The following is a 15,385-nucleotide window of genomic DNA, read 5'->3' on the forward strand; positions in this document are numbered from 1 at the left end:
GTCCGGTCGAACCATCCCTTATTCTGCAGCCTCACTTCCTTTACATTCACCTTTGCTCACTCTATGTCCTCCAACCTCCTCTTGAGTTTAGGGCAGCAAGTCACGAAGTGGTGCATGTCACTATACATTCCTAAATGTGAGTATCTCTCCTTGAGCTTTTCGAATGTGGCCCATTTCCCCCGATGTCTAGACCAAGGACTCTCATGAAATTCAACCAACAGAACTGACTGGTCCTCCTTCCGTGTAACCACATGGGGTGGCGTGTCTCTTCTGCTTCTTCGTATGACTCCAGATCAACCCATCCCTCAGGAAGAATTTGTATGCCTTCTTTCGGACTTGACCTACCTCCCCCTTTGTGAAGATGCATCCAACGCCATCGTGCTTAGGAACCTCCCGATCAAAAACTACTCCCTATCGTAGTCATCTTCATTAAACGCATGTAGGGTCGGAGTGCTTAGCTTGTTCATTGACAGCCGAGCCGACTTGAAGAAGTCCATGGCCTTCTTCGTCTTCCGATACCATGTCGGCCTCTCCTTCGAACCTACTCTTGATAGCATATCGGCCATTGTATTATCCTTCCCAAAAAAGTGTCGAATTTCCGGATTCAGGGACTTGATGTATGCGATCCATTTGAGCATTGCCAGATACAAAGTCGTGCATCCAGATATCATCCCGATTATCGAGAGATAGTCCATTAAGTAGTCCTTGTCGTCCTTCATCGCAGAAATGATACCCTACAACTCCTGTTTGACTTTGGTGTATCCTCGTTGTTGCTTGCTCAAAACCTTTGCGCTCAACCGGATGGTGAATCTTGTTTCGCCTTTGTCCTCCTGGTTGATTACCCATCCGATTCCAATTGAACTCATGTTAACCATTACACATATTAGAGCACCCTTTCCATAGACTGCCTTCCAGAGAGCTGGTGCCACCATCAGCATTCCCTTTAGCCTCCACATCGCCTCCGAGTGCTCTTTGCCACATTCAAATTTCCGCCCCTTCTTTAGCAAGCCATAGAGTGGCTTGACAACATGCGTGTAGTGGGGAATCCAAATGTGGTAGAAGGGACATGCTCCTAGGAATCGTTGGACCTCCGTGGTCATCCTGCTTACTTCCTTCATTGTCAAGATCTCCTCTACCTTAGCCGGAGATGGTTTCCGACCGTAGGGCCCGCATAGGTGTCTGACCACCAAGATCTCTGATTGTTCGAATATTGACTTCTTCCTTGAGTCGTGCCCCATCTAGCCTCTATAGTATCCTCTTGTAGTCGGAGATGTGGTCCGCCACGAACTTCTGACACCCATCCTCCTCGATCGACTCGTCCTTCTAATCCTCCAGACATCCCTTTATCGGGATGTTGTCTAGGAATGGCATGGCAATATCCGGCATGCAATCCCTCAGAACCTTGTTCATCACATTCTCCGTGTGTGCCACCGAATTCATCCCTCCTTGCGGCTAGGTACACATCCGAACTAAGTCAAGAGGGGTCTGCATCATTGTGATGTCCTGGCTTTCAATGACTAATTGGAACTAGTCATACCCCGAGTATAAGTCGCCGACCGAGCAGATCGACCTTTCAGCGAAAGCTTATGTAAACTCATCAATGGTTGGCCCAACTCATGCATTCCGAATTGTCACCTTATTGATAGGTTGCAGGTCTTGTATGAAGCATAACGTGTTGTTCTTCTTAGACACAATAAACCACTAATTCGAATACGGGACACTTGACAGTTCGAGGATCCTTATCTCAATCTTCTCCTCGAGCAACTCCATCAACTTTGGGATGTGAGCTCTCGGCATTGGAATCGAATTTAGGTTACACGGTACATGCGGTACAATGAATATTACCATCGGTTCGATGATGGTTGGGTCGACGTACCCGACTTCCTCCGGCTTTGTCCTTCTTGACTCTACTAACGTCACCGCACATTGTCGTGGTGTGGTGTGTGCAGTGTGAGAAAAAGCGAAGTTCCACACACATCTCATGAAATAATATATAAATAAATAAATACTAATAACAATAAGTAGGTTATAGTAGCTTAATGGTTAAGGCTTATAAGTATATGTAGAGAGGTGTGGAGTTTGAGTCTCTATTGCTACAAATAAAGGAGTATTTTGCTCCCCTTCCATTTTTTGTGATAAAGGAAATAAAAAAAAAGCATGTAATGTTAAAATAGGCGCCTCTTTCCTCTATAAGATGGGAGGAATAGGGCTTATTATAGGTCACCCATTTTGTCGTAGGGGTGTACCACTAGGGTTTCATCTTCTTCTCCTCTTCTTCTTGGGTTAGGATTTTGTAGCCTCCCTTTCTCCTTATCACTTTCTCTTTCATCTTTTCCTTTATCCCTTTTTCATCTTCTTCTCCTCTTCTTCTTGGGTTCGGGTTTATAGCCTCCTTTTCTCCTTATCCCTTTCTCCTTCTTCTTTTCCTTCTAGGGTTAGGTTTGAGAGCTTCTTCTTTTCTCCCCTTGAGTCTTGCCATATCATTGTTAGGAAACAGGTCCCTCCGGATGGGAAGTGAGAAGAACAGTACCGATGAGTAAACTCGGCCGATGCCGAAACCGAATGTGGACTACCCGGCTACGGAAGACCCGGTTTGAACCGGATGACAAGTACCCGGCTACGGAAGAACCGGTGAGAACCGGATGAGGAGTACCCGGCAAGAGTCGGATGATGAAGGCCCGGTGAGAAGTGCTCACCGGATGAAGGGACATATTCGTAAATATGTTTTTTGAGAGTCCATCGGGGCTATATTTGTAAATAGCCGAAAAGTCATATTAGTATAAATATGAGTTAGGGCAAACTTAGAAGGGGTTGTTGTCATTCTTGTTGGTGCAAGACCAGAGAGCGCGTAATAGTGTACAATGAGAGAGAGAGAGGAAGAGGTCGTTGCCTCTGTTGTAACCGCCGTCTGTGGCGAAGATCGTGAGCACAAGGTCGTTGCCTCCGTGAGCTCACTGTTGTAATCATTGCGATATAGTGATAGTTTGGAGTCTGTGGACTCCCGTGGTTTTTCCCTCTCAGGATTTTCCACGTTAAACATCTTGTGTACTCTTCTCTCCTTTGTGTCGTGTTCTTTTTTTTTATTTCCCATTTTCTGTGTTTGATTCTAAGCTCGGTTGTGGCCGAGCGTTGTTCATCGAAGCGTGTAGTTCCTGTCAAAGTGGTATCAGAGCGAAACGACGCATCAAATGGACGAATCGTTGGGAGGCATGTTCAAGCTCACCGACTCCAACTATTCAGTGTGGAAGTCGAAGATGAGGGACATGCTCGTGGTTTAAGATCTTTGGTTGCCGGTTCAGTTTGGGGACAAGAGACTGGACAAAATCGATGCCATGATATGGGAGGTGATGCACATGAAGAGAATAGCGTACACACGGTGTTTCATCGACATGAGTCTATACAACAACTTCAATGAAACAAAAATGCTGTTAACCAGGTTTCGGTATTCTGGAAGCTAGTAAGACTCCGGTACCAAGATGGCTCCAGCATGGCGAAGCACATGAATGCCTTCCAGGGGCTGATACACCAGGCAACATCATTGGAAGTACCTCTCGCCGATGAGGTACTAGCGCTACTCCTGCTCGGTTCCCTCCCGGATAGCTGGGAGACGTTGGTTGTCACTTTGGGCAACGCGGGGCCGATAGGGAAACGGTTATCCCTAGCAAGAGTGAAGTCGAGCTTGCTAGATGAGGAGGTGCCTCGGAAAGATAAGGATATGAGCTCCGACTCCAAAGCGCTCCTTACCGAATTAGAACGCGGAAGACATAGAAACCGTAGTCCCTAGAACTGGGAAAAGTCGGGGACACGATCAAAGTCAAGGGGGAGGCCTACTTGCTTCTAATGCGGCAAGCCAGGACACTTCCAGAAGAACTGTCGGCATTTTCGGAAAGACAAGGAAACCGACGATACCGATTCGAAGCGGACACCGGACCGGAATGGACCGGAAGGGAACGACAGCAATCGCGGCAAGTGAAGAAGAGTTGATGCTCATCACCGAGGAGAGTGAGCTAAACCTTGCCGGCGACGAGATGACTTGGGTGGTCGACTCCGGAGCGTCGTTCCACGTTACCCCGGACCGGAAATGCTTCTCATCCTACTCAGCCGGTGATCACAGCTGTGCCCGGATGGGGAATGAAGGTACATGCCGAATTGTCGGCATAGGAGACGTGTTGTTGATAACGCCAACCGGATGCAAGCTGCTGCTGAAGGATGTCCGATACGTTCCAGAGGTTCGTCTGAACCTGATATCAGCCGATCGGCTAGATGATGAAGGCTACACGGGTAGCATCCGGAACGGTGTTATGGCATCCGACACTGCCGGTGAGCTGTGGCACAAGAGACTGTGTCACATGAGCGAGAAGGGGATGAAGAGGCTTGCAGAAGACAACTTCATTCCAGTGAAGAACGTGCACTTGGAGAAGTGCACTGATTGTCTGGACGGTAAGCAAAACCGAACCTCCTTCCGACCAAGGCCACTGATGAGACGTAATGCACCATTGGAGTTGGTGCATACTGATGTGTGTCAAGTGGACACAAAGTCACATGCAGGATCACAGTACTTCGTGACGTTCATAGATGACCACAGCCGAAAGCTATGGGCCACACCGTTGAAGACAAAGGATCAGGTGTTATCCGTCTTCAAAGAGCTCCACGCGAGAGTGGAAAGAGAAACCGGCCGGAAGCTGAAGGCGGTTCGAGCAGATAATGGAGGTGAATACCGGGGGCAGTTCGAGGAGTACTGTCGCTCGAAGGGAATCCGGCTCGAATTTACCATGCCGAAGACGCCGGAACTGAACGGGCTGGCTAAGAGGATGAACCAGACCATAATGGAGAGGGTCCGGAGTATGCTGGCGCATGCAAAACTACCCAAGAAGTTTTGGGTTAAGGCACTGTCGACGGCGACATATGTGATAAACAGATCACCCTCAGTACCCTTGGACGGAGACGCGCCACAGAGAGTCTGGACCGGTAAGGAAGTATCCTACCGGCATCTGAAAGTATTTGGGTGTCTTGAGTACGTGCATGTTGCTAAGGACCGGAGAGGAAAGTTGGATCCAAAGACCCGGCCATGCATATTCCTCGGTTACGGCGACGATGAGTTCGGCTACTGAGTGTGGGACTTGGCCGACAAGAAGGTATTCCGGAGTCGAGATATTATCTTCATGGAGGACAAGACGCTCGCCGACTGGGAGTCGGCGAAGAAGATAATGAACTCCGAGTCGACCGGTAAGGATCGACTCTACGATGAGCAGACCCAACCGGTAAGAGACCGGTTAGCACTCGAGGAACTAGCCGGTTACGGTGAGGATACCGAACCGGCAGAAGAAGAAGTAGAGGAAGCTGAAACCGGAACCGGCCAAGACCCCAAATCAGATTCGGATGAAGAACGAATGGAGGGGCCGGTTACTGAAGCCCAAAGACGGAGATATCCTCTCAGAGAGTGAAGCCCCCCCCGGAGATTTCCGGATGCAGAGCATGTGCTGCTAACCGATGAGGGGGAAATAAGCAAGAAGATCTTGAGCATTGGCGACATGCTCGACAGGTTCCCAAGTACGTTCATTAGGACTATAGCTGAGCCAATTGACCAAATAATAAAGTTTGTTGAGAACAAACTTGGAGTCGAGGACGACAACAACTTCATACTCTGGGCCAGTCTCCAACTCAAGTGGGGGCAGCGGCGGTGTAACACGATGGAGAATAGTGTTTTCCTGATAAGGTTTGAGAAGAGAACTATGGAAGACCAGATGTATCTGAAGGTGCGGAGGAAGATCAAGACAGAATGTGACATCATTAATTTTGCCACTAATAAGGAAAGGACCGAGTCTTCGATAATCCAATTTGTCGCATGGTCGAGTAGTCTTGATGTCACGATGTAAGAGCCATACCCAATCTCCATGGCAAAAGAGGAGGGACGCCGATGACGATCTGCATAAGTCTTTTGTGTGTGTTGAGCATGACGAAGATGAGTAGATAGATCCGTTTGAATCTTGCGTAGCCTCTCCAAATGATCCTTAGCACAAGGATTGGTAGGTAGCTCCGGAGTGTTGATCACAGACCAACGAGGATGAGAACCAGTATAAGCGTAAAATGGGGAGACCTGAGAAGTGGAGTGAATAACGTTATTATAAGCAAACTCAACAAAGTGGAGAATATCAGCCCAATCGTCCTGTTGATAACTTAGAAAACACCGAAGATATTGTTCCAGCGTTTGGTTTGTTCGCTCCGCTTGCCCATCAGTTTGGGGATGATGGCCGGAGGAGAGGTTGCAAGAGACCTTGAGCATCTTGAAGAGATGCTTCCAAAATTTGGAGACGAATTGAGGTCCTTTGATGATACTGTCTGGGAGGCCATGATGCCGAAAAACCTTACGTATGACAAGGGCGGCGGTTTCCTCACTAGTGATGGCCTTAGTATAAGGCACAAAATATGCCATCTTAGTATATTGGTCAACGATGGTTAAGATAGCATCGATGCCTTTCGAGATTGGAAGATCTGTGATAAAATCAAGACAAATGGTTTGCCACGACTTACTTGGAATTGGTAAGGATTCCAACAAACCATATGGATGATGTCATGGCATCTTTGCTCGGCAACAAGCATCATAGGTCCGAACATAGTCGTCGACAAAACGTGGCATATGGGGCCACCAAAAAGATCGTCAAACTAGATCCAACGTCTTAGTACTACCGAAATGTCTAGCTCTATGGGTGTCGTGACAATTTTGGACGATTTGAAGGCAACATGAGCAATCAGGAACATACACAATCTTTTTAAAGAATAATAAACCATCATGATATTCGAATTGTCGGTAGTCCATACCTGGTTGTTGAGACTAGGAACAGGATGCCCGAGAGGCATCAATTTGCGCAAGAATGGCTTGAGCAAAACTGTTTGTCTTCAAATTGGCACGTATGGTATCGATAATCCGGGAATCCAATGGAGTGAAAAATCCGCGTTGTGTGCAAACATGTTGGTCCCAAGATTACCTGCTTTTGATTATCAAATGCTGGATCACCAAGACGAAGTGTAAGTATGAGCGTCGCGATAGTGCATCTGCTTTTCCTTGTTGCTTCCCCGGACGATATGTAATTTTGAAGTCAAAACATGTGAGGAATTGGGCCCACCGAGCTTGCTGTCGATTTAGTACGCGAGCGTTCTGGAAATAAGCAAGATTTTTGTGATCACTGAAGAAGATGACCTGATGAGGAGAGACCTCTAAGAAATGTCGCCATTGCACAAACAAATCCACGATGGCTAATAACTCCTTGTCATGTATCTCGTAGTTGATTTCCGCGGCATCAAATTTGCGCGAGTGGAAAGCCACAGGATGTAACTCTTCTTTATCTCCTTGTTGTGAAAGGATGCTGCCGAGGGCGAAATCCGATGCGTCGGCCTCCATGATGAATGGTTTGTTTGTATCCAGATGAGCTAGAATAGGAGCTGATGTTATGGTTTTCTTAAGATGCATAAAAGCCATGTCCGCTTCATTGGACCAAAGAAATGACTATCCCTTCTTGGTAAGTTGTGTGAGAGGCAAAATAATCTTCGAGTAATCTTGTATAAACTTGCGGTAGAAGTTACCGAAGCCTAGGAAACATTGCACATCTTGTAACGAACGTGGAATTTGCCACTCTAGCATAGTTTTGACTTTAGCTGGATCCATGGAGATGCCTTTTGAGGAGATGACGTAGCCTAGAAATTCCACTTGCTTGCAGTCGCTACATTTTTCTAGTTTGGCATAAAGACCATGCTCTCGGAGTCGTTTTAGTACTAATAGTACATGAGAATCATGCTCTTTTTGGGTCTTCGAATAAATCAATAGATCATCCAAATAGATGATCAAATAGATATCCAAGAGGTCCCTGAATATATCATTTGCCATGTGCTGGAAGATTGTGGGCGCATTGGTTAGACCGAACGGCATAACGATATACTCAAAGTGCCCATATCGGGGCGAAAAGCGGTCTTCCATTCGTCTCCCGATCGGATCCACACGAGGTTATATGCTCCTTGTAAGTCGATTTTTGTAAAAAACATGGCACCATTTACATGTTCTAAAAGATTTGATATAAGGGGAAGCACATACCTATTCTTGATGGTGACCATATTCAAGTCATGGTAATCAACAACGAGACGAAGGGATCCATCTTTCTTCTTGACAAAGAAAATGGGTGCACCGGCCGGAGATTTGGAATGACGAATGAACCCGCTTGCCAAATTCTCCTCTATGTAGGCTCGAAAGACTTCCAACTTGGTTGGTGACAAGTTGTAAATCGGTCCCCACGTTGGCTCTTTTCCTGATTGTAAATCGATGGGACAATCATAGGGACGATGATGAGGAAGAGTACCGGCTTTTACCTTGTCAAATACATCAGCATAAGGATGATATTTCGTGGGAAGTTGAACTAAGGATTCCTTCTTAATAGTGCTGGAAGGATGTACTGATATTGCAAATAGAAACATTGACTCTTTGCATCCTTCTTCATGTAATTGATGGAGCGAAATGGTCAAAACTCGATGAGTAGATTCTCGGGGTTGTCGATACCGGACTTCCCTTGTTCTCCAATCCATGTCTGGATTATATAATTCAAACCAAGGTAATCCTAGGACAATGGGATGCAATGGACTACTAATTATATTAAAGGATACCACACATAGAAAGCTATCTAGGACAACCTGAATGGGTTCTAACTCTTCTACGATATTCCTAGAGGCAATGGGACAACCATCAATGACTACTACAGATTCGGGGCAAGGAGGTTTTCTTAAGGATATTTGAGAAGCTTGGGCAAAATTCTGATCCATGAAACAAGAATTGGCTCCGGAATCTAAAAGTGCTAAAACGTGTACTGGAGGGGTACTTTTAGTACTAACCATGACTTGGGCTAAGAACACATTGCTAACTTGCTTAGAGGGAATGGAACCACTAATGGGTTGCATAGATCTAGGGCTGTCCAACCAAACGGCTCCTATTTTGGCTGAATTTAGTCGTTTAACTCTTCCTCTAATTGACTAAGGATTTCAAATTTGTTTGAGATACTTGGTCTATCAGTACTATTAATACTATCAGACACTCCTAAGGGAATTGACTCGGGTTTAGTACAAGCTACAATTTGATTTACCTGGCTTCTTGGCCTATGGGGACAGTTCATTGCGATATGCCTTGGTCCACCGCAATAAAGACATAATCGATTTGTATGTCGTCGTTTCTTTTCTTCTTCTGATAATGGGTCACGTCAACGTAGGGTGTCGATTTCCATTGGTGTCAGAGAATTTGCTTGAGATACATCTCGTGCAAATAGTTTAGCTGCAATTGAGGCGTATGTGGGCTCTGGCCTAGTCCGTGGTATTTGTAATTGTCGTTCCGAAACATTGTTCAAAAAGGCGGTTGCATGATAGTTGTCGCATCAAACTGCTCGACTGATTGCCTCTGTGAGAGATTTTGGTTCTTCGAGGAAGGTTAAAAGTAAATCTTTGATGTCATTTCGTAGGCCGTAGCGAAACTGCTCCATTAGTGCTTGATCATCCCAGGGGATATCTGAGGCAAGTAGACAGAAATCCGCCACATAGGCAGAGGTTGGACGATTGCCTTGACGCAATCGTTGGATCTTGTTGATCGGCGTCCTGATGGTCGGTATATCCAAAGCAGGTTTTAAACTCGCTAATAAAGTCTTCAAAGCTATTAAGCAAGGGATATTGCTTTTCTAAAAGCGGAGCGAACCATGCCAAGGCTGAGCCGCTGAGCAACATGCCTATTAAGCCTACTCGGGATGCATCTGTGGGGTATCGGGAATGATGCATCTGAATGAGTAACGTACCTGATTAAAGAATCCTCTGAATTGTGATCGTGTTCCATCGAATTTCGCAAGAAGTCCAATCTTGGGCTCTTTATGAATTCCTTGGGAACTTGATCCCTGTTGTTGCAACGATACGATGGTTGCTTCAAGTTGTTGCACACGTAATGCTAACTCCCCATGTTGTTGTTGTGTTTGTTGTTTTTCTAAAGAGATTTGTTGAAGATCCCCTAACAATCATTAGCTTTCGTGTTCCAATGCAACAAATATTTCTTTTAGACACTTAAGCTTGGAGAAAATGGATTGATATTCTTGGGTTCTAATAGTAGCCATAGTATTGGAATAAGGGGTAAGAGGATGAGGGAAACCGAAAAGAAGACCAGAGGGAGAAAATTAGTTCAAACTGTCAGGAATAGTACTAAAATAGAGAGAGAATCAGTACTAGAGAAGGGAAGTACTATTAGTACTAAGAGGATTGACTGCGTAAGACTCACGACAGAGGAAGAGAGAAAAGGAGAGAGAGAGAGAGAGAGGATGATGATAACAGATGATATATTATGTGAAGAGTAATACAAAATAGCTATGAGGCTTAAGACTGGCGTTGAACCAATTTGGTTCGAAGTAATGCCTTGTGCCTCTTCTTTTGTTCTCACGAGTAGTCCTGAAGCTTCTAGAATGTTCCAGAGAAATCTTTAATATACATTAATTTTCTAGTAAAATTTAAATGAAAATAATATTTTACGTATTACAATAGATAGTGTAATGGTCAAGAGCCCAACCCATATAACACAGGGTCATGGGTTCGAGTCTTTCCATATCATGACACAAGGCCCTTATCAGCTTCTTCACTACTATGACTTTGGTGCTTCTCGACCCATCGGCTCCTCCATGTTGGCAGGCTTTTGCGTTCCCTCTCTTGTCCGAATTGACTGTCTCCAATTAGTCTTCATCCTTCAAGCCCTTCACCATATTAGACCATGCCTGGGTACTAGCCTTCATCTTCGAGTCAGCTCTGTCCTTCTTGACCCTGCCGCCTTTGCCGCTTGTTCCGACTCTATCAGATGTGCCGACTTCTTCAGTTGACTTGGCTCCCTTTTTTTCAGGTCCACCCCCTGCTTCGCGTCCGTTCTCCTTTTCTCCAGTTGCTTCTTTGGTACCTTTACTTGTTCTCCCGTTCTTGTTCTCCCCCTCAAGTGTGGCACATCGAGATGTTGTAGCCCAAGCATATCCAAAAAATGTTGCAACTTGTCGGATCCAAGTGGCTTGGTGAAGATCCTGGAAACCTGCCGATTGGTTCGAACATACTACAGTTCAACTTCACCGCTCAGGACCCGTTCTTGCACAAAGTGTAATGCACCTCGATGTGGTTTGTGAGAGCATGGAACACGGGGTTCTTGGCTAGCTACATGCTACTAATGTTGTCATATTAGATGGGGATTGGATTCGGTACTTCGATTCGTAGGTCTTGTAGTAGCCGCCGAAGCCATATCGCTTCATTGGTCATGATGGAGCTCCTTAGTACTCAACGTGAGTGCTTGACAGAGCCACTTTCGGTTGCTTCTTGTTGCTCCATGCAACAACTGCACTCGAGAGAGAAAACATGAATCCAAATTTTGACCAATGATCCGACGCATCACCAGCCTAGTTGGCATCAATATAGCCAAATAACTATTCAGTTATATTGTGTCGGTATAGCAGTTCCCGATCCTTAGTGCCGCTCACATATCGCAGTAGTTGATGCGCGCCCTAAAGGTGTTCAACAATCGGTTGCTGCATAAATTTACTAATCACTCCTACCAGATAGTTGATGTTGAGTTGGGTGATAGTTAGGTATATGAGGTTTCTAACAATTTGTCGAAACTGTTTCTTGTTGCAGGCCATTCCAGAGCCAATATGTAACTTCAAATTCCGGTCAAGGGGTGTCTAGAACGGTTGGCAATCCGTCATGCCGAACTTTTCTCCATGATCTCCTTGAACAAACATTCTTCACATCCATTTGGTGGAGATGCCACCCCCTTGCCACTGCAACTGCCAGCACAACACGGACCGTCGTCATCTTCGCTATCGGTGTGAAGGTCTCGTTGTTGTCTATTCTGTGGGTCTATACATATCCTTTGACCACTAGTTGGGCCTTGTACCGGTTGACGAACCTTTGACATTATACTTCACCATATACACCCATTTGGAGCTAATCAGTTTGAAGTGTCAAGGAGGGTTAACTAGGTCCCATGTGTCGTCGGCATTGAGTTCCAACATTTCTTCCTCCATAGTGGCACGCCAATTCATACCTCTTGTCACTTCTGCGTAGATCTCCGGCTCACACACTTACACCACCTTCGTCATGTACGCCTAATGATGCTCCATATATTTAATATAACCGTACTGCATGATGGGGTTCTTTTCGCGGGTAGATCAATCTAACTTTTGGTTTGCAAATTTTACGGCCTTCTTGGCCGCATCCGATCTCAACTCTTGAGGTTCGTTGTTGCTCTTGTTGGTGTCGAATTCTTCCGGATCCGATACACCCTTAGTAGCTCAGTACGAGCATTGAAGTACTTGTCAGTACTTCTGTTAGTCCTTTTTAAGGACTTGTATAAAACTTCTCACTAAGCACATTGTATGTATAGAGAGAGTAATATTATGTAATTTGAGTTTGATTTTGTTCTGCTCTCTCTGTCTCCCCTATACACTCTCTCTCTTTGTGTGTATTGTGTAAAGCTTCCATTAAACCTGCAACATTTCTCTATTGGCAACCGGTGAAGTCGGTTGTGTCTGTAAAGCTTCCACATGAAATCTTTAGCGCGAGGATTGAAAATCCTCTGCTGCTAACACGAAGCCTAGGAAGACTAGAGTAAACCAAACTTCTGGTAAGAACAGACTGAAGAGAAAAAAAATGGAGAGAGGGATGGCAAGCTCGCTTTCGATTGAGAAGCTCGATAGGAAAAACAATCCATCTTAGTTGTACAAGATGCACCAGTACTTGCTAGGACACGAGTACTAGAGTTATGTCGATGGTGCAAATGAGATAGTGCCGGAGCCGGCTCACAAGGACTTCCCAACATGGGAGCAAGGAGCGAAGAGAGTGTTGTACTGCCTCACGTCTTGTGTGCACGATCAGATGCTTAGTTACATCAAAGACGCAAAGTCATCGAAGGAGGCCTAGGAAAATCTAAAAAGGATTTTCGCCGCCAATACCACAACCAGTAAGTTGTAGCTCCTGCAAGAGGTCAACAACATATGGCAAAGGTACATGATGGTTATGGACTACACCATCAAGATCAAGGAGATCTGTAATACACTAGGGTCCATCAATGTCATAGTGGACAAAGACGAGATGGTGCAGATCAGCCTCGATGGTTTAGCGCATAGGCACGGGCCTATCCGGACAACGATTTGCACCCGATTGAAACCACTGTCCTTCCACCTACAATCGATGCTCACGGTCGAGTAAAACCACGTGAGTGGAGGACCACTCAACCGGACATTTGGATGTTGTACATGGAGGTGGATCGGCCCCATGGGCGTGAAGGAGGAGGTGAGTCAGCACGCAATAGCATTGGTCGGCTAGAGCAGAATCGGAGGCACAGGGATTGTGCCAACAACAGTTCTGGACCCTCCACAAGTAGGGGAGTCAAGGTGGCACCGGAAACCAACAATCGAAGGCTGATACGAAATGCTGGTATTGTGGCAAGAAGGCCAAGAGCAAATCTAGTGATGCGAGAAGCACGCCAATTCGAATAAATCCAGGTCCAACAAGGCCGGACAAGGGAACCGGCAAAGCTCGCACTACATAGAAGGATCAGAATGATCCAGAACCAGTAAGACCGGAAGAGGGCTAGCCTTTGTGATGAAGCACCGGACGAACCCAATGAAGAAGACAACTTCAAGATCGAAGGAAGTGTGGTACATTGAGTCCAGAGCATCAAACCACATGACGAGCCATGAAGAGTGGTTCTTGTTTTTGTTGGCAACCGATGAAGTCGGTTGTGTCTGTATAGCTTTCGCACGAAATCTTTACAAGAATTTTTAGACAAGCCATCTAACATAGGGCAGACCGAAGTACTAACAAATACTTCAATGCTCACATTAGAGCATCTGACACTAATTGTACCTATTATTCCTATTTCTAGGAATAGGAATAAGGCTTCTAATGGCTTATCGGCTCTCCCGACCAATCCAACTGTCAGCTTTCTTAGCTGACTAGGTATCTGGCTTGCAACCGATCCTTCCAGCCGATCCTTTAGCCGGTTCGGCATCATGTTGAGCTTATATCTGTGAAGATTATGTGCGGAAGCTGAAACAGAACACAACCGGCTTAGCCAAACAATAACAGAGAATACACCGAGAGTATGGAGATACAAAAAATGCTGGAGATACATACAATTGTGCTCAAAGAGCACTTTTATACAAGTCCTCAAAGGATTGATAGAAGTACTGACAAGTACTTCAATGCTCATAACTAAGCTACTAACACTAACTCCTAAAAATGTAGCTACCTACTAAACTAGGAGTGTAGGCCTCTAACGGTCTGCTGGCTCCCCGCCGATCCAGCTCTCCACCGATCTGGTTCTCCGCTTATTCAGCCAATCCGGCGATGTTAAGCTTGCTTCTCAACACTCTCCATCAAGCTCAAGTTGAGGTTCTTCCTACTCTGCCGATTCTATTTTCCGGCTCCTCCTGGCATCTTCACACCTTGTTTGGTCCGGTCCCACGTTACACGACCACTTCCATTCAACGCTTCTTGACTCATCTGATACCGCGATCCTTGACCCGCCGCTTCCTTTGTTTCGGTGCTGTCTTTGGCCACCTGGCCTTCATATAATTCAGCTCTCCCGAATCGGCTGTCTTCGATCCATTTTCTATCTTTCCTTTGACGACATCTGCCCATGTCCTAGTCCTGGCCTTCTTCTTCTAGTAAACTCCATCCTTCTTGACTCCGCTGCCTACACCGGCTCTTCCTAATGTGCCAGTGCAGGTAGCGGAGTATATGATTTGGATCGAGAAGAAAGGGAAGAATTTGTGTGTGTCGGGAGTATATGCGAAATTAGACCAAAAGTACAACTGACTTCCGAGTGTTGATCAATGAGTTCTCGATGGCATAAAATCTTGTTGTTCCTGAAGGTGGTGGATACGAAAGACCGACGAGAATTGGGCAGCCTTTTGGAGGATGAAATGCAACCAAATGGCTTCGTGGCGGACTGGGCGGCGGTGAAGAATGCTTGCAACCGTCTTGATAAGCGTCAACAATGGCTAGAGGAGACTGACCTAGAGAATCCACAATCGTGGAGGAAGGCACCTACAACGATCGAGCCTAGCAAGCTAATCAACAAATTCGACAAGAAAGCGATGGAGGAATCTATAATCAAAGAGCTCTCCAAGAATTTTGAAGCGGTATCACTAGACAACTTAGGTCGACGCGGGCCCAAGGGAAAATAAGCGTTTAGATGTGTGGGGTGATAGCTTCGAGCACTCACGAAGGGAATGTGCTGACTTGGCAAAATGCAATTCGTAAGAAAGCCGTCTATTTGGATGGCAACATGATGCACTCTAGCGAGACCCGGAAGCCACTACGAGTGAACTTCAGAAGTGGC

The sequence above is a fragment of the Azolla caroliniana genome, unplaced genomic scaffold (assembly GCF_043228905.1).
Source record: "Azolla caroliniana isolate FFs.n. ecotype wild unplaced genomic scaffold, voAzoCaro1.0.p SCAF_14, whole genome shotgun sequence".
NCBI lineage: Eukaryota > Viridiplantae > Streptophyta > Polypodiopsida > Salviniales > Salviniaceae > Azolla > Azolla caroliniana.